Genomic DNA, 18286 nt, shown 5'->3' with positions numbered 1-18286 from the left:
ATAAGCAACAGTTTAAAAGAATGCCACAGACTAATCAACCAAACTTTTTGGGTTGGTTTCTCTTTTATAGTCTGCAGGCATTAAATGAAAGAAGTCAGTGTTCCAGCAGAGGGAGACAACGTTTCAGAAAAGGCATTGTAGCAAACCAAAAAAGAAATTTTAAGCGCAGCAGAGTAACCAGCTCACATACCTGTTAGCTCAGGTGAGTTTAAAAGGCTGCTGTTGATAACAAGGGCATTTGCTAAATAGATGGTGTGTGTGCAACAATATACTGAAAGGTCAATTATATTGTGCAGCTTATCTCACCACCTGTAGTTATTTAGGTGAAAGCTCCAAAATGCTTGCCTAATATGTCTGTTTATCCAAAAGGAAGTATAGAGGGAGAGCTAGATAGATAGCATTGCATTACATTACATGGCAATGCAATGCACAGTTGCTGAAGTTGAACCAAAATGAGCTTGTCATCTGGCTTCTGCAACTTTTAACATGAAAAATCCAATGAGGAGAAGAAAAGCAAAGCCAAAGAGTCCATCCCAAAATCCGACAAACAAGCCAAATGAACAAAAAGCATTGAATTCAATTCTTTCTGATTTTAGAAACTGCATTAAAGAAGGGGTGCACCGGTCCTGGAGATACTGCAATACCAGGTCAATGCGTGGAGTGGACAGAGCAAGCTCTTTTTCCATCTCCCTGTTCTAAAAATCCATTTAATATATGGTCCCCAGATAGGGGACGTATCAGATATTAAACTGATAAGAACAGATACTACACTTGATCTTAGCCAAAAGGCCGAGAAGCGATAACCAGAATTGGTTTCCGACTACGGTGCCACCCAAGGATTCTGAAAAGTCCATTTGTGGAGATGGCCACCTGGACTCCCGTTAAGAAGACATGCTGTCAACCTCTAGATCCCTCACATGCCTGCACTTTTCGGCTTGCTGCTGCTGCAATCCACGCGTTTTAGATCTGCATAACTCCACCTCTTTTAGCACAGTACCCTCAACCCCCGGCTGTTCCCACCCGCCTCAACACCGTTGGAAGGGAGGAGAACCAATTAAGGCGGGGGGGGGGGTGGAACGAGCAGCTGTCTACCCTTAGCAGGAGGGTTGCTGATTAATTACCTCTCCTGCTGCTGCTGCTGCTGCTGGCTGTCCAGCAGCAGACTGAAGGTGGCTGCTGCTGTGCGCAGGTATATAAAGGCTCAGAGCCTATTATGACACGCGCAGCCAGCGTTCCATTGCCACATTCCGTCTACTGCAGGCGGGATACCTGGATGGCTGAATGTCACTGAGAAGCTCACTGAGACCGCCATAAGCAACAGTTTAAAAGAATGCCACAGACTAATCAACCAAACTTTTTGGGTTGGTTTCTCTTTTATAGTCTGCAGGCATTAAATGAAAGAAGTCAGTGTTCCAGCAGAGGGAGACAACATTTCAGAAAAGGCATTGTAGCAAACCAAAAAAGAAATTTTAAGCGCAGCAGAGTAACCAGCTCACATACCTGTTAGCTCAGGTGAGTTTAAAAGGCTGCTGTTGATAACAAGGGCATTTGCTAAATAGATGGTGTCTGTGCAACAATATACTGAAAGGTCAATTATATTGTGCAGCTTATCTCACCACCTGTAGTTATTTAGGTGAAAGCTCCAAAATGCTTGCCTAATATGTCTGTTTATCCAAAAGGAAGTATAGAGGGAGAGCTAGATAGATAGCATTGCATTACATTACATGGCAATGCAATGCACAGTTGCTGAAGTTGAACCAAAATGAGCTTGTCATCTGGCTTCTGCAACTTTTAACATGAAAAATCCAATGAGGAGAAGAAAAGCAAAGCCAAAGAGTCCATCCCAAAATCCGACAATCAAGCCAAATGAACAAAAAGCATTGAATTCAATTCTTTCTGATTTTAGAAACTGCATTAAAGAAGGGGTGCACCGGTCCTGGAGATACTGCAATACCAGGTCAATGCGTGGAGTGGACAGAGCAAGCTCTTTTTCCATCTCCCTGTTCTAAAAATCCATTTAATATATGGTCCCCAGATAGGGGACGTATCAGATATTAAACTGATAAGAACAGATACTACACTTGATCTTAGCCAAAAGGCCGAGAAGCGATAACCAGAATTGGTTTCCGACTACGGTGCCACCCAAGGATTCTGAAAAGTCCATTTGTGGAGATGGCCACCTGGACTCCCGTTAAGAAGACATGCTGTCAACCTCTAGATCCCTCACATGCCTGCACTTTTCGGCTTGCTGCTGCTGCAATCCACGCGTTTTAGATCTGCATAACTCCACCTCTTTTAGCACAGTACCCTCAACCCCCGGCTGTTCCCACCCGCCTCAACACCGTTGGAAGGGAGGAGAACCAATTAAGGCGGGGGGGGGGGGGTGGAACGAGCAGCTGTCTACCCTTAGCAGGAGGGTTGCTGATTAATTACCTCTCCTGCTGCTGCTGCTGGCTGTCCAGCAGCAGACTGAAGGTGGCTGCTGCTGTGCGCAGGTATATAAAGGCTCAGAGCCTATTATGACACGCGCAGCCAGCGTTCCATTGCCACATTCCGTCTACTGCAGGCGGGATACCTGGATGGCTGAATGTCACTGAGAAGCTCACAGAGACCGCCATAAGCAACAGTTTAAAAGAATGCCACAGACTAATCAACCAAACTTTTTGGGTTGGTTTCTCTTTTATAGTCTGCAGGCATTAAATGAAAGAAGTCAGTGTTCCAGCAGAGGGAGACAACGTTTCAGAAAAGGCATTGTAGCAAACCAAAAAAGAAATTTTAAGCGCAGCAGAGTAACCAGCTCACATACCTGTTAGCTCAGGTGAGTTTAAAAGGCTGCTGTTGATAACAAGGGCATTTGCTAAATAGATGGTGTGTGTGCAACAATATACTGAAAGGTCAATTATATTGTGCAGCTTATCTCACCACCTGTAGTTATTTAGGTGAAAGCTCCAAAATGCTTGCCTAATATGTCTGTTTATCCAAAAGGAAGTATAGAGGGAGAGCTAGATAGATAGCATTGCATTACATTACATGGCAATGCAATGCACAGTTGCTGAAGTTGAACCAAAATGAGCTTGTCATTTGGCTTCTGCAACTTTTAACATGAAAAATCCAATGAGGAGAAGAAAAGCAAAGCCAAAGAGTCCATCCCAAAATCCGACAAACAAGCCAAATGAACAAAAAGCATTGAATTCAATTCTTTCTGATTTTAGAAACTGCATTAAAGAAGGGGTGCACCGGTCCTGGAGATACTGCAATACCAGGTCAATGCGTGGAGTGGACAGAGCAAGCTCTTTTTCCATCTCCCTGTTCTATAAATCCATTTAATATATGGTCCCCAGATAGGGGACGTATCAGATATTAAACTGATAAGAACAGATACTACACTTGATCTTAGCCAAAAGGCCGAGAAGCGATAACCAGAATTGGTTTCCGACTACGGTGCCACCCAAGGATTCTGAAAAGTCCATTTGTGGAGATGGCCACCTGGACTCCCGTTAAGAAGACATGCTGTCAACCTCTAGATCCCTCACATGCCTGCACTTTTCGGCTTGCTGCTGCTGCAATCCACGCGTTTTAGATCTGCATAACTCCACCTCTTTTAGCACAGTACCCTCAACCCCCGGCTGTTCCCACCCGCCTCAACACCGTTGGAAGGGAGGAGAACCAATTAAGGCGGGGGGGGGGGTGGGGGGGTGGAACGAGCAGCTGTCTACCCTTAGCAGGAGGGTTGCTGATTAATTACCTCTCCTGCTGCTGCTGCTGCTGCTGGCTGTCCAGCAGCAGACTGAAGGTGGCTGCTGCTGTGCGCAGGTATATAAAGGCTCAGAGCCTATTATGACACGCGCAGCCAGCGTTCCATTGCCACATTCCGTCTACTGCAGGCGGGATACCTGGATGGCTGAATGTCACTGAGAAGCTCACAGAGACCGCCATAAGCAACAGTTTAAAAGAATGCCACAGACTAATCAACCAAACTTTTTGGGTTGGTTTCTCTTTTATAGTCTGCAGGCATTAAATGAAAGAAGTCAGTGTTCCAGCAGAGGGAGACAACGTTTCAGAAAAGGCATTGTAGCAAACCAAAAAAGAAATTTTAAGCGCAGCAGAGTAACCAGCTCACATACCTGTTAGCTCAGGTGAGTTTAAAAGGCTGCTGTTGATAACAAGGACATTTGCTAAATAGATGGTGTGTGTGCAACAATATACTGAAAGGTCAATTATATTGTGCAGCTTATCTCACCACCTGTAGTTATTTAGGTGAAAGCTCCAAAATGCTTGCCTAATATGTCTGTTTATCCAAAAGGAAGTATAGAGGGAGAGCTAGATAGATAGCATTGCATTACATTACATGGCAATGCAATGCACAGTTGCTGAAGTTGAACCAAAATGAGCTTGTCATCTGGCTTCTGCAACTTTTAACATGAAAAATCCAATGAGGAGAAGAAAAGCAAAGCCAAAGAGTCCATCCCAAAATCCGACAAACAAGCCAAATGAACAAAAAGCATTGAATTCAATTCTTTCTGATTTTAGAAACTGCATTAAAGAAGGGGTGCACCGGTCCTGGAGATACTGCAATACCAGGTCAATGCGTGGAGTGGACAGAGCAAGCTCTTTTTCCATCTCCCTGTTCTAAAAATCCATTTAATATATGGTCCCCAGATAGGGGACGTATCAGATATTAAACTGATAAGAACAGATACTACACTTGATCTTAGCCAAAAGGCCGAGAAGCGATAACCAGAATTGGTTTCCGACTACGGTGCCACCCAAGGATTCTGAAAAGTCCATTTGTGGAGATGGCCACCTGGACTCCCGTTAAGAAGACATGCTGTCAACCTCTAGATCCCTCACATGCCTGCACTTTTCGGCTTGCTGCTGCTGCAATCCACGCGTTTTAGATCTGCATAACTCCACCTCTTTTAGCACAGTACCCTCAACCCCCGGCTGTTCCCACCCGCCTCAACACCGTTGGAAGGGAGGAGAACCAATTAAGGCGGGGGGGGGGGGTGGAACGAGCAGCTGTCTACCCTTAGCAGGAGGGTTGCTGATTAATTACCTCTCCTGCTGCTGCTGCTGCTGGCTGTCCAGCAGCAGACTGAAGGTGGCTGCTGCTGTGCGCAGGTATATAAAGGCTCAGAGCCTATTATGACACGCGCAGCCAGCGTTCCATTGCCACATTCTGTCTACTGCAGGCGGGATACCTGGATGGCTGAATGTCACTGAGAAGCTCACAGAGACCGCCATAAGCAACAGTTTAAAAGAATGCCACAGACTAATCAACCAAACTTTTTGGGTTGGTTTCTCTTTTATAGTCTGCAGGCATTAAATGAAAGAAGTCAGTGTTCCAGCAGAGGGAGACAACGTTTCAGAAAAGGCATTGTAGCAAACCAAAAAAGAAATTTTAAGCGCAGCAGAGTAACCAGCTCACATACCTGTTAGCCCAGGTGAGTTTAAAAGGCTGCTGTTGATAACAAGGGCATTTGCTAAATAGATGGTGTGTGTGCAACAATATACTGAAAGGTCAATTATATTGTGCAGCTTATCTCACCACCTGTAGTTATTTAGGTGAAAGCTCCAAAATGCTTGCCTAATATGTCTGTTTATCCAAAAGGAAGTATAGAGGGAGAGCTAGATAGATAGCATTGCATTACATTACATGGCAATGCAATGCACAGTTGCTGAAGTTGAACCAAAATGAGCTTGTCATTTGGCTTCTGCAACTTTTAACATGAAAAATCCAATGAGGAGAAGAAAAGCAAAGCCAAAGAGTCCATCCCAAAATCCGACAAACAAGCCAAATGAACAAAAAGCATTGAATTCAATTCTTTCTGATTTTAGAAACTGCATTAAAGAAGGGGTGCACCGGTCCTGGAGATACTGCAATACCAGGTCAATGCGTGGAGTGGACAGAGCAAGCTCTTTTTCCATCTCCCTGTTCTATAAATCCATTTAATATATGGTCCCCAGATAGGGGACGTATCAGATATTAAACTGATAAGAACAGATACTACACTTGATCTTAGCCAAAAGGCCGAGAAGCGATAACCAGAATTGGTTTCCGACTACGGTGCCACCCAAGGATTCTGAAAAGTCCATTTGTGGAGATGGCCACCTGGACTCCCGTTAAGAAGACATGCTGTCAACCTCTAGATCCCTCACATGCCTGCACTTTTCGGCTTGCTGCTGCTGCAATCCACGCGTTTTAGATCTGCATAACTCCACCTCTTTTAGCACAGTACCCTCAACCCCCGGCTGTTCCCACCCGCCTCAACACCGTTGGAAGGGAGGAGAACCAATTAAGGCGGGGGAGGGTGGGGGGGTGGAACGAGCAGCTGTCTACCCTTAGCAGGAGGGTTGCTGATTAATTACCTCTCCTGCTGCTGCTGCTGCTGCTGGCTGTCCAGCAGCAGACTGAAGGTGGCTGCTGCTGTGCGCAGGTATATAAAGGCTCAGAGCCTATTATGACACGCGCAGCCAGCGTTCCATTGCCACATTCCGTCTACTGCAGGCGGGATACCTGGATGGCTGAATGTCACTGAGAAGCTCACAGAGACCGCCATAAGCAACAGTTTAAAAGAATGCCACAGACTAATCAACCAAACTTTTTGGGTTGGTTTCTCTTTTATAGTCTGCAGGCATTAAATGAAAGAAGTCAGTGTTCCAGCAGAGGGAGACAACGTTTCAGAAAAGGCATTGTAGCAAACCAAAAAAGAAATTTTAAGCGCAGCAGAGTAACCAGCTCACATACCTGTTAGCTCAGGTGAGTTTAAAAGGCTGCTGTTGATAACAAGGGCATTTGCTAAATAGATGGTGTGTGTGCAACAATATACTGAAAGGTCAATTATATTGTGCAGCTTATCTCACCACCTGTAGTTATTTAGGTGAAAGCTCCAAAATGCTTGCCTAATATGTCTGTTTATCCAAAAGGAAGTATAGAGGGAGAGCTAGATAGATAGCATTGCATTACATTACATGGCAATGCAATGCACAGTTGCTGAAGTTGAACCAAAATGAGCTTGTCATCTGGCTTCTGCAACTTTTAACATAAAAAATCCAATGAGGAGAAGAAAAGCAAAGCCAAAGAGTCCATCCCAAAATCCGACAAACAAGCCAAATGAACAAAAAGCATTGAATTCAATTCTTTCTGATTTTAGAAACTGCATTAAGGAAGGGGTGCACCTGTCCTGGAGATACTGCAATACCAGGTCAATGCGTGGAGTGGACAGAGCAAGCTCTTTTTCCATCTCCCTGTTCTAAAAATCCATTTAATATATGGTCCCCAGATAGGGGACGTATCAGATATTAAACTGATAAGAACAGATACTACACTTGATCTTAGCCAAAAGGCCGAGAAGCGATAACCAGAATTGGTTTCCGACTACGGTGCCACCCAAGGATTCTGAAAAGTCCATTTGTGGAGATGGCCACCTGGACTCCCGTTAAGAAGACATGCTGTCAACCTCTAGATCCCTCACATGCCTGCACTTTTCGGCTTGCTGCTGCTGCAATCCACGCGTTTTAGATCTGCATAACTCCACCTCTTTTAGCACAGTACCCTCAACCCCCGGCTGTTCCCACCCGCCTCAACACCGTTGGAAGGGAGGAGAACCAATTAAGGCGGGGGGGGGGTGGAACGAGCAGCTGTCTACCCTTAGCAGGAGGGTTGCTGATTAATTACCTCTCCTGCTGCTGCTGCTGCTGCTGGCTGTCCAGCAGCAGACTGAAGGTGGCTGCTGCTGTGCGCAGGTATATAAAGGCTCAGAGCCTATTATGACACGCGCAGCCAGCGTTCCATTGCCACATTCCGTCTACTGCAGGCGGGATACCTGGATGGCTGAATGTCACTGAGAAGCTCACAGAGACCGCCATAAGCAACAGTTTAAAAGAATGCCACAGACTAATCAACCAAACTTTTTGGGTTGGTTTCTCTTTTATAGTCTGCAGGCATTAAATGAAAGAAGTCAGTGTTCCAGCAGAGGGAGACAACGTTTCAGAAAAGGCATTGTAGCAAACCAAAAAAGAAATTTTAAGCGTAGCAGAGTAACCAGCTCACATACCTGTTAGCTCAGGTGAGTTTAAAAGGCTGCTGTTGATAACAAGGGCATTTGCTAAATAGATGGTGTGTGTGCAACAATATACTGAAAGGTCAATTATATTGTGCAGCTTATCTCACCACCTGTAGTTATTTAGGTGAAAGCTCCAAAATGCTTGCCTAATATGTCTGTTTATCCAAAAGGAAGTATAGAGGGAGAGCTAGATAGATAGCATTGCATTACATTACATGGCAATGCAATGCACAGTTGCTGAAGTTGAACCAAAATGAGCTTGTCATCTGGCTTCTGCAACTTTTAACATGAAAAATCCAATGAGGAGAAGAAAAGCAAAGCCAAAGAGTCCATCCCAAAATCCGACAAACAAGCCAAATGAACAAAAAGCATTGAATTCAATTCTTTCTGATTTTAGAAACTGCATTAAAGAAGGGGTGCACCGGTCCTGGAGATACTGCAATACCAGGTCAATGCGTGGAGTGGACAGAGCAAGCTCTTTTTCCATCTCCCTGTTCTAAAAATCCATTTAATATATGGTCCCCAGATAGGGGACGTATCAGATATTAAACTGATAAGAACAGATACTACACTTGATCTTAGCCAAAAGGCCGAGAAGCGATAACCAGAATTGGTTTCCGACTACGGTGCCACCCAAGGATTCTGAAAAGTCCATTTGTGGAGATGGCCACCTGGACTCCCGTTAAGAAGACATGCTGTCAACCTCTAGATCCCTCACATGCCTGCACTTTTCGGCTTGCTGCTGCTGCAATCCACGCGTTTTAGATCTGCATAACTCCACCTCTTTTAGCACAGTACCCTCAACCCCCGGCTGTTCCCACCCGCCTCAACACCGTTGGAAGGGAGGAGAACCAATTAAGGCGGGGGGGGGGGGGGTGGAACGAGCAGCTGTCTACCCTTAGCAGGAGGGTTGCTGATTAATTACCTCTCCTGCTGCTGCTGCTGCTGGCTGTCCAGCAGCAGACTGAAGGTGGCTGCTGCTGTGCGCAGGTATATAAAGGCTCAGAGCCTATTATGACACGCGCAGCCAGCGTTCCATTGCCACATTCCGTCTACTGCAGGCGGGATACCTGGATGGCTGAATGTCACTGAGAAGCTCACAGAGACCGCCATAAGCAACAGTTTAAAAGAATGCCACAGACTAATCAACCAAACTTTTTGGGTTGGTTTCTCTTTTATAGTCTGCAGGCATTAAATGAAAGAAGTCAGTGTTCCAGCAGAGGGAGACAACGTTTCAGAAAAGGCATTGTAGCAAACCAAAAAAGAAATTTTAAGCGCAGCAGAGTAACCAGCTCACATACCTGTTAGCTCAGGTGAGTTTAAAAGGCTGCTGTTGATAACAAGGGCATTTGCTAAATAGATGGTGTGTGTGCAACAATATACTGAAAGGTCAATTATATTGTGCAGCTTATCTCACCACCTGTAGTTATTTAGGTGAAAGCTCCAAAATGCTTGCCTAATATGTCTGTTTATCCAAAAGGAAGTATAGAGGGAGAGCTAGATAGATAGCATTGCATTACATTACATGGCAATGCAATGCACAGTTGCTGAAGTTGAACCAAAATGAGCTTGTCATCTGGCTTCTGCAACTTTTAACATGAAAAATCCAATGAGGAGAAGAAAAGCAAAGCCAAAGAGTCCATCCCAAAATCCGACAAACAAGCCAAATGAACAAAAAGCATTGAATTCAATTCTTTCTGATTTTAGAAACTGCATTAAAGAAGGGGTGCACCGGTCCTGGAGATACTGCAATACCAGGTCAATGCGTGGAGTGGACAGAGCAAGCTCTTTTTCCATCTCCCTGTTCTATAAATCCATTTAATATATGGTCCCCAGATAGGGGACGTATCAGATATTAAACTGATAAGAACAGATACTACACTTGATCTTAGCCAAAAGGCCGAGAAGCGATAACCAGAATTTGTTTCCGACTACGGTGCCACCCAAGGATTCTGAAAAGTCCATTTGTGGAGATGGCCACCTGGACTCCCGTTAAGAAGACATGCTGTCAACCTCTAGATCCCTCACATGCCTGCACTTTTCGGCTTGCTGCTGCTGCAATCCACGCGTTTTAGATCTGCATAACTCCACCTCTTTTAGCACAGTACCCTCAACCCCCGGCTGTTCCCACCCGCCTCAACACCGTTGGAAGGGAGGAGAACCAATTAAGGCGGGGGGGGTGGGGGGGTGGAACGAGCAGCTGTCTACCCTTAGCAGGAGGGTTGCTGATTAATTACCTCTCCTGCTGCTGCTGCTGCTGGCTGTCCAGCAGCAGACTGAAGGTGGCTGCTGCTGTGCGCAGGTATATAAAGGCTCAGAGCTATTATGACACGCGCAGCCAGCGTTCCATTGCCACATTCCGTCTACTGCAGGCGGGATACCTGGATGGCTGAATGTCACTGAGAAGCTCACAGAGACCGCCATAAGCAACAGTTTAAAAGAATGCCACAGACTGATCAACCAAACTTTTTGGGTTGGTTTCTCTTTTATAGTCTGCAGGCATTAAATGAAAGAAGTCAGTGTTCCAGCAGAGGGAGACAACGTTTCAGAAAAGGCATTGTAGCAAACCAAAAAAGAAATTTTAGGCGCAGCAGAGTAACCAGCTCACATACCTGTTAGCTCAGGTGAGTTTAAAAGGCTGCTGTTGATAACAAGGGCATTTGCTAAATAGATGGTGTGTGTGCAACAATATACTGAAAGGTCAATTATATTGTGCAGCTTATCTCACCACCTGTAGTTATTTAGGTGAAAGCTCCAAAATGCTTGCCTAATATGTCTGTTTATCCAAAAGGAAGTATAGAGGGAGAGCTAGATAGATAGCATTGCATTACATTACATGGCAATGCAATGCACAGTTGCTGAAGTTGAACCAAAATGAGCTTGTCATCTGGCTTCTGCAACTTTTAACATGAAAAATCCAATGAGGAGAAGAAAAGCAAAGCCAAAGAGTCCATCCCAAAATCCGACAAACAAGCCAAATGAACAAAAAGCATTGAATTCAATTCTTTCTGATTTTAGAAACTGCATTAAAGAAGGGGTGCACCGGTCCTGGAGATACTGCAATACCAGGTCAATGCGTGGAGTGGACAGAGCAAGCTCTTTTTCCATCTCCCTGTTCTAAAAATCCATTTAATATATGGTCCCCAGATAGGGGACGTATCAGATATTAAACTGATAAGAACAGATACTACACTTGATCTTAGCCAAAAGGCCGAGAAGCGATAACCAGAATTGGTTTCCGACTACGGTGCCACCCAAGGATTCTGAAAAGTCCATTTGTGGAGATGGCCACCTGGACTCCCGTTAAGAAGACATGCTGTCAACCTCTACATCCCTCACATGCCTGCACTTTTCGGCTTGCTGCTGCTGCAATCCACGCGTTTTAGATCTGCATAACTCCACCTCTTTTAGCACAGTACCCTCAACCCCCGGCTGTTCCCACCCGCCTCAACACCGTTGGAAGGGAGGAGAACCAATTAAGGCGGGGGGGGGGGTGGAACGAGCAGCTGTCTACCCTTAGCAGGAGGGTTGCTGATTAATTACCTCTCCTGCTGCTGCTGCTGCTGCTGGCTGTCCAGCAGCAGACTGAAGGTGGCTGCTGCTGTGCGCAGGTATATAAAGGCTCAGAGCCTATTATGACACGCGCAGCCAGCGTTCCATTGCCACATTCCGTCTACTGCAGGCGGGATACCTGGATGGCTGAATGTCACTGAGAAGCTCACAGAGACCGCCATAAGCAACAGTTTAAAAGAATGCCACAGACTAATCAACCAAACTTTTTGAGTTGGTTTCTCTTTTATAGTCTGCAGGCATTAAATGAAAGAAGTCAGTGTTCCAGCAGAGGGAGACAACGTTTCAGAAAAGGCATTGTAGCAAACCAAAAAAGAAATTTTAAGCGCAGCAGAGTAACCAGCTCACATACCTGTTAGCTCAGGTGAGTTTAAAAGGCTGCTGTTGATAACAAGGGCATTTGCTAAATAGATGGTGTGTGTGCAACAATATACTGAAAGGTCAATTATATTGTGCAGCTTATCTCACCACCTGTAGTTATTTAGGTGAAAGCTCCAAAATGCTTGCCTAATATGTCTGTTTATCCAAAACGAAGTATAGAGGGAGAGCTAGATAGATAGCATTGCATTACATTACATGGCAATGCAATGCACAGTTGCTGAAGTTGAACCAAAATGAGCTTGTCATCTGGCTTCTGCAACTTTTAACATGAAAAATCCAATGAGGAGAAGAAAAGCAAAGCCAAAGAGTCCATCCCAAAATCCGACAAACAAGCCAAATGAACAAAAAGCATTGAATTCAGTTCTTTCTGATTTTAGAAACTGCATTAAAGAAGGGGTGCACCGGTCCTGGAGATACTGCAATACCAGGTCAATGCGTGGAGTGGACAGAGCAAGCTCTTTTTCCATCTCCCTGTTCTATAAATCCATTTAATATATGGTCCCCAGATAGGGGACGTATCAGATATTAAACTGATAAGAACAGATACTACACTTGATCTTAGCCAAAAGGCCGAGAAGCGATAACCAGAATTTGTTTCCGACTACGGTGCCACCCAAGGATTCTGAAAAGTCCATTTGTGGAGATGGCCACCTGGACTCCCGTTAAGAAGACATGCTGTCAACCTCTAGATCCCTCACATGCCTGCACTTTTCGGCTTGCTGCTGCTGCAATCCACGCGTTTTAGATCTGCATAACTCCACCTCTTTTAGCACAGTACCCTCAACCCCCGGCTGTTCCCACCCGCCTCAACACCGTTGGAAGGGAGGAGAACCAATTAAGGCGGGGGGGGGTGGGGGGGTGGAACGAGCAGCTGTCTACCCTTAGCAGGAGGGTTGCTGATTAATTACCTCTCCTGCTGCTGCTGCTGCTGGCTGTCCAGCAGCAGACTGAAGGTGGCTGCTGCTGTGCGCAGGTATATAAAGGCTCAGAGCTATTATGACACGCGCAGCCAGCGTTCCATTGCCACATTCCGTCTACTGCAGGCGGGATACCTGGATGGCTGAATGTCACTGAGAAGCTCACAGAGACCGCCATAAGCAACAGTTTAAAAGAATGCCACAGACTGATCAACCAAACTTTTTGGGTTGGTTTCTCTTTTATAGTCTGCAGGCATTAAATGAAAGAAGTCAGTGTTCCAGCAGAGGGAGACAACGTTTCAGAAAAGGCATTGTAGCAAACCAAAAAAGAAATTTTAAGCGCAGCAGAGTAACCAGCTCACATACCTGTTAGCTCAGGTGAGTTTAAAAGGCTGCTGTTGATAACAAGGGCATTTGCTAAATAGATGGTGTGTGTGCAACAATATACTGAAAGGTCAATTATATTGTGCAGCTTATCTCACCACCTGTAGTTATTTAGGTGAAAGCTCCAAAATGCTTGCCTAATATGTCTGTTTATCCAAAAGGAAGTATAGAGGGAGAGCTAGATAGATAGCATTGCATTACATTACATGGCAATGCAATGCACAGTTGCTGAAGTTGAACCAAAATGAGCTTGTCATCTGGCTTCTGCAACTTTTAACATGAAAAATCCAATGAGGAGAAGAAAAGCAAAGCCAAAGAGTCCATCCCAAAATCCGACAAACAAGCCAAATGAACAAAAAGCATTGAATTCAATTCTTTCTGATTTTAGAAACTGCATTAAAGAAGGGGTGCACCGGTCCTGGAGATACTGCAATACCAGGTCAATGCGTGGAGTGGACAGAGCAAGCTCTTTTTCCATCTCCCTGTTCTAAAAATCCATTTAATATATGGTCCCCAGATAGGGGACGTATCAGATATTAAACTGATAAGAACAGATACTACACTTGATCTTAGCCAAAAGGCCGAGAAGCGATAACCAGAATTGGTTTCCGACTACGGTGCCACCCAAGGATTCTGAAAAGTCCATTTGTGGAGATGGCCACCTGGACTCCCGTTAAGAAGACATGCTGTCAACCTCTAGATCCCTCACATGCCTGCACTTTTCGGCTTGCTGCTGCTGCAATCCACGCGTTTTAGATCTGCATAACTCCACCTCTTTTAGCACAGTACCCTCAACCCCCGGCTGTTCCCACCCGCCTCAACACCGTTGGAAGGGAGGAGAACCAATTAAGGCGGGGGGGGGGGTGGAACGAGCAGCTGTCTACCCTTAGCAGGAGGGTTGCTGATTAATTACCTCTCCTGCTGCTGCTGCTGCTGCTGGCTGTCCAGCAGCAGACTGAAGGTGGCTGCTGCTGTGCGCAGGTATATAAAGGCTCAGAGCCTATTATGACACGCGCAGCCAGCGTTCCATTGCCACATTCCGTCTACTGCAGGCGGGATACCTGGATGGCTGAATGTCACTGAGAAGCTCACAGAGACCGCCATAAGCAACAGTTTAAAAGAATGCCACAGACTAATCAACCAAACTTTTTGGGTTGGTTTCTCTTTTATAGTCTGCAGGCATTAAATGAAAGAAGTCAGTGTTCCAGCAGAGGGAGACAACGTTTCAGAAAAGGCATTGTAGCAAACCAAAAAAGAAATTTTAAGCGCAGCAGAGTAACCAGCTCACATACCTGTTAGCTCAGGTGAGTTTAAAAGGCTGCTGTTGATAACAAGGGCATTTGCTAAATAGATGGTGTGTGTGCAACAATATACTGAAAGGTCAATTATATTGTGCAGCTTATCTCACCACCTGTAGTTATTTAGGTGAAAGCTCCAAAATGCTTGCCTAATATGTCTGTTTATCCAAAAGGAAGTATAGAGGGAGAGCTAGATAGATAGCATTGCATTACATTACATGGCAATGCAATGCACAGTTGCTGAAGTTGAACCAAAATGAGCTTGTCATCTGGCTTCTGCAACTTTTAACATGAAAAATCCAATGAGGAGAAGAAAAGCAAAGCCAAAGAGTCCATCCCAAAATCCGACAAACAAGCCAAATGAACAAAAAGCATTGAATTCAATTCTTTCTGATTTTAGAAACTGCATTAAAGAAGGGGTGCACCGGTCCTGGAGATACTGCAATACCAGGTCAATGCGTGGAGTGGACAGAGTAAGCTCTTTTTCCATCTCCCTGTTCTAAAAATCCATTTAATATATGGTCCCCAGATAGGGGACGTATCAGATATTAAACTGATAAGAACAGATACTACACTTGATCTTAGCCAAAAGGCCGAGAAGCGATAACCAGAATTGGTTTCCGACTACGGTGCCACCCAAGGATTCTGAAAAGTCCATTTGTGGAGATGGCCACCTGGACTCCCGTTAAGAAGACATGCTGTCAACCTCTAGATCCCTCACATGCCTGCACTTTTCGGCTTGCTGCTGCTGCAATCCACGCGTTTTAGATCTGCATAACTCCACCTCTTTTAGCACAGTACCCTCAACCCCCGGCTGTTCCCACCCGCCTCAACACCGTTGGAAGGGAGGAGAACCAATTAAGGCGGGGGGGGGGGGGGGTGGAACGAGCAGCTGTCTACCCTTAGCAGGAGGGTTGCTGATTAATTACCTCTCCTGCTGCTGCTGCTGCTGCTGGCTGTCCAGCAGCAGACTGAAGGTGGCTGCTGCTGTGCGCAGGTATATAAAGGCTCAGAGCCTATTATGACACGCGCAGCCAGCGTTCCATTGCCACATTCCGTCTACTGCAGGCGGGATACCTGGATGGCTGAATGTCACTGAGAAGCTCACAGAGACCGCCATAAGCAACAGTTTAAAAGAATGCCACAGACTAATCAACCAAACTTTTTGGGTTGGTTTCTCTTTTATAGTCTGCAGGCATTAAATGAAAGAAGTCAGTGTTCCAGCAGAGGGAGACAACGTTTCAGAAAAGGCATTGTAGCAAACCAAAAAAGAAATTTTAAGCGCAGCAGAGTAACCAGCTCACATACCTGTTAGCTCAGGTGAGTTTAAAAGGCTGCTGTTGATAACAAGGGCATTTGCTAAATAGATGGTGTGTGTGCAACAATATACTGAAAGGTCAATTATATTGTGCAGCTTATCTCACCACCTGTAGTTATTTAGGTGAAAGCTCCAAAATGCTTGCCTAATATGTCTGTTTATCCAAAAGGAAGTATAGAGGGAGAGCTAGATAGATAGCATTGCATTACATTACATGGCAATGCAATGCACAGTTGCTGAAGTTGAACCAAAATAAGCTTGTCATCTGGCTTCTGCAACTTTTAACATGAAAAATCCAATGAGGAGAAGAAAAGCAAAGCCAAAGAGTCCATCCCAAAATCCGACAAACAAGCCAAATGAACAAAAAGCATTGAATTCAATTCTTTCTGATTTTAGAAACTGCATTAAAGAAGGGGTGCACCGGTCCTGGAGATACTGCAATACCAGGTCAATGCGTGGAGTGGACAGAGCAAGCTCTTTTTCCATCTCCCTGTTCTAAAAATCCATTTAATATATGGTCCCCAGATAGGGGACGTATCAGATATTAAACTGATAAGAACAGATACTACACTTGATCTTAGCCAAAAGGCCGAGAAGCGATAACCAGAATTGGTTTCCGACTACGGTGCCACCCAAGGATTCTGAAAAGTCCATTTGTGGAGATGGCCACCTGGACTCCCGTTAAGAAGACATGCTGTCAACCTCTAGATCCCTCACATGCCTGCACTTTTCGGCTTGCTGCTGCTGCAATCCACGCGTTTTAGATCTGCATAACTCCACCTCTTTTAGCACAGTACCCTCAACCCCCGGCTGTTCCCACCCGCCTCAACACCGTTGGAAGGGAGGAGAACCAATTAAGGCGGGGGGGGGGGGGGACGAGCAGCTGTCTACCCTTAGCAGGAGGGTTTCTGATTAATTACCTCTCCTGCTGCTGCTGCTGCTGCTGGCTGTCCAGCAGCAGACTGAAGGTGGCTGCTGCTGTGCGCAGGTATATAAAGGCTCAGAGCCTATTATGACACGCGCAGCCAGCGTTCCATTGCCACATTCCGTCTACTGCAGGCGGGATACCTGGATGGCTGAATGTCACTGAGAAGCTCACAGAGACCGCCATAAGCAACAGTTTAAAAGAATGCCACAGACTAATCAACCAAACTTTTTGGGTTGGTTTCTCTTTTATAGTCTGCAGGCATTAAATGAAAGAAGTCAGTGTTCCAGCAGAGGGAGACAACGTTTCAGAAAAGGCATTGTAGCAAACCAAAAAAGAAATTTTAAGCGCAGCAGAGTAACCAGCTCACATACCTGTTAGCTCAGGTGAGTTTAAAAGGCTGCTGTTGATAACAAGGGCATTTGCTAAATAGATGGTGTGTGTGCAACAATATACTGAAAGGTCAATTATATTGTGCAGCTTATCTCACCACCTGTAGTTATTTAGGTGAAAGCTCCAAAATGCTTGCCTAATATGTCTGTTTATCCAAAAGGAAGTATAGAGGGAGAGCTAGATAGATAGCATTGCATTACATTACATGGCAATGCAATGCACAGTTGCTGAAGTTGAACCAAAATGAGCTTGTCATCTGGCTTCTGCAACTTTTAACATGAAAAATCCAATGAGGAGAAGAAAAGCAAAGCCAAAGAGTCCATCCCAAAATCCGACAAACAAGCCAAATGAACAAAAAGCATTGAATTCAATTCTTTCTGATTTTAGAAACTGCATTAAAGAAGGGGTGCACCGGTCCTGGAGATACTGCAATACCAGGTCAATGCGTGGAGTGGACAGAGCAAGCTCTTTTTCCATCTCCCTGTTCTAAAAATCCATTTAATATATGGTCCCCAGATAGGGGACGTATCAGATATTAAACTGATAAGAACAGATACTACACTTGATCTTAGCCAAAAGGCCGAGAAGCGATAACCAGAATTGGTTTCCGACTACGGTGCCACCCAAGGATTCTGAAAAGTCCATTTGTGGAGATGGCCACCTGGACTCCCGTTAAGAAGACATGCTGTCAACCTCTAGATCCCTCACATGCCTGCACTTTTCGGCTTGCTGCTGCTGCAATCCACGCGTTTTAGATCTGCATAACTCCACCTCTTTTAGCACAGTACCCTCAACCCCCGGCTGTTCCCACCCGCCTCAACACCGTTGGAAGGGAGGAGAACCAATTAAGGCGGGGGGGGGGGGGGGTGGAACGAGCAGCTGTCTACCCTTAGCAGGAGGGTTGCTGATTAATTACCTCTCCTGCTGCTGCTGCTGCTGCTGGCTGTCCAGCAGCAGACTGAAGGTGGCTGCTGCTGTGCGCAGGTATATAAAGGCTCAGAGCCTATTATGACACGCGCAGCCAGCGTTCCATT

The 18286-nt window shown here is 45.4% G+C and overlaps 14 non-coding genes across 14 annotated transcripts; all 14 read right to left on the bottom strand.

Moving 5' to 3' along the window:
- Positions 1 to 610: 610 nt before the first annotated feature.
- LOC141158471 (U2 spliceosomal RNA) lies at positions 611 to 801 on the bottom strand. The gene has a single exon (XR_012248501.1). It is a non-coding gene; the product is annotated as a U2 spliceosomal RNA (small nuclear RNA).
- Positions 802 to 1920: 1119 nt separating this feature from the next.
- Positions 1921 to 2111, bottom strand: LOC141158470 (U2 spliceosomal RNA). Its single transcript, XR_012248500.1, has one exon. It is a non-coding gene; the product is annotated as a U2 spliceosomal RNA (small nuclear RNA).
- A 1115-nt stretch (positions 2112 to 3226) lies between these two features.
- Positions 3227 to 3417, bottom strand: LOC141159647 (U2 spliceosomal RNA). The gene has a single exon (XR_012249650.1). It is a non-coding gene; the product is annotated as a U2 spliceosomal RNA (small nuclear RNA).
- A 1127-nt stretch (positions 3418 to 4544) lies between these two features.
- On the bottom strand, positions 4545 to 4735 carry LOC141158469 (U2 spliceosomal RNA). The gene has a single exon (XR_012248499.1). It is a non-coding gene; the product is annotated as a U2 spliceosomal RNA (small nuclear RNA).
- A 1117-nt stretch (positions 4736 to 5852) lies between these two features.
- Positions 5853 to 6043, bottom strand: LOC141159646 (U2 spliceosomal RNA). Its single transcript, XR_012249649.1, has one exon. It is a non-coding gene; the product is annotated as a U2 spliceosomal RNA (small nuclear RNA).
- Positions 6044 to 7168: 1125 nt separating this feature from the next.
- On the bottom strand, positions 7169 to 7359 carry LOC141159787 (U2 spliceosomal RNA). Its single transcript, XR_012249785.1, has one exon. It is a non-coding gene; the product is annotated as a U2 spliceosomal RNA (small nuclear RNA).
- Positions 7360 to 8477: 1118 nt separating this feature from the next.
- LOC141158468 (U2 spliceosomal RNA) lies at positions 8478 to 8668 on the bottom strand. Its single transcript, XR_012248498.1, has one exon. It is a non-coding gene; the product is annotated as a U2 spliceosomal RNA (small nuclear RNA).
- Positions 8669 to 9787: 1119 nt separating this feature from the next.
- On the bottom strand, positions 9788 to 9978 carry LOC141159644 (U2 spliceosomal RNA). The gene has a single exon (XR_012249647.1). It is a non-coding gene; the product is annotated as a U2 spliceosomal RNA (small nuclear RNA).
- Positions 9979 to 11098: 1120 nt separating this feature from the next.
- Positions 11099 to 11289, bottom strand: LOC141158467 (U2 spliceosomal RNA). The gene has a single exon (XR_012248497.1). It is a non-coding gene; the product is annotated as a U2 spliceosomal RNA (small nuclear RNA).
- A 1119-nt stretch (positions 11290 to 12408) lies between these two features.
- Positions 12409 to 12599, bottom strand: LOC141159643 (U2 spliceosomal RNA). The gene has a single exon (XR_012249646.1). It is a non-coding gene; the product is annotated as a U2 spliceosomal RNA (small nuclear RNA).
- Positions 12600 to 13720: 1121 nt separating this feature from the next.
- Positions 13721 to 13911, bottom strand: LOC141158466 (U2 spliceosomal RNA). Its single transcript, XR_012248496.1, has one exon. It is a non-coding gene; the product is annotated as a U2 spliceosomal RNA (small nuclear RNA).
- A 1119-nt stretch (positions 13912 to 15030) lies between these two features.
- Positions 15031 to 15221, bottom strand: LOC141159961 (U2 spliceosomal RNA). Its single transcript, XR_012249954.1, has one exon. It is a non-coding gene; the product is annotated as a U2 spliceosomal RNA (small nuclear RNA).
- Positions 15222 to 16344: 1123 nt separating this feature from the next.
- LOC141158465 (U2 spliceosomal RNA) lies at positions 16345 to 16535 on the bottom strand. Its single transcript, XR_012248495.1, has one exon. It is a non-coding gene; the product is annotated as a U2 spliceosomal RNA (small nuclear RNA).
- Positions 16536 to 17653: 1118 nt separating this feature from the next.
- On the bottom strand, positions 17654 to 17844 carry LOC141158463 (U2 spliceosomal RNA). The gene has a single exon (XR_012248494.1). It is a non-coding gene; the product is annotated as a U2 spliceosomal RNA (small nuclear RNA).
- Positions 17845 to 18286: the final 442 nt, after the last annotated feature.

Source organism: Phyllobates terribilis, unplaced genomic scaffold (genome assembly GCF_046119375.1).
Source record: "Phyllobates terribilis strain yellow unplaced genomic scaffold, ASM4611937v1 Scaffold_8__6_contigs__length_399053987, whole genome shotgun sequence".
In the NCBI taxonomy this organism is placed as follows: Eukaryota; Metazoa; Chordata; class Amphibia; order Anura; family Dendrobatidae; genus Phyllobates; species Phyllobates terribilis.
This window is presented reverse-complemented; position numbering and strand designations above follow the sequence as displayed.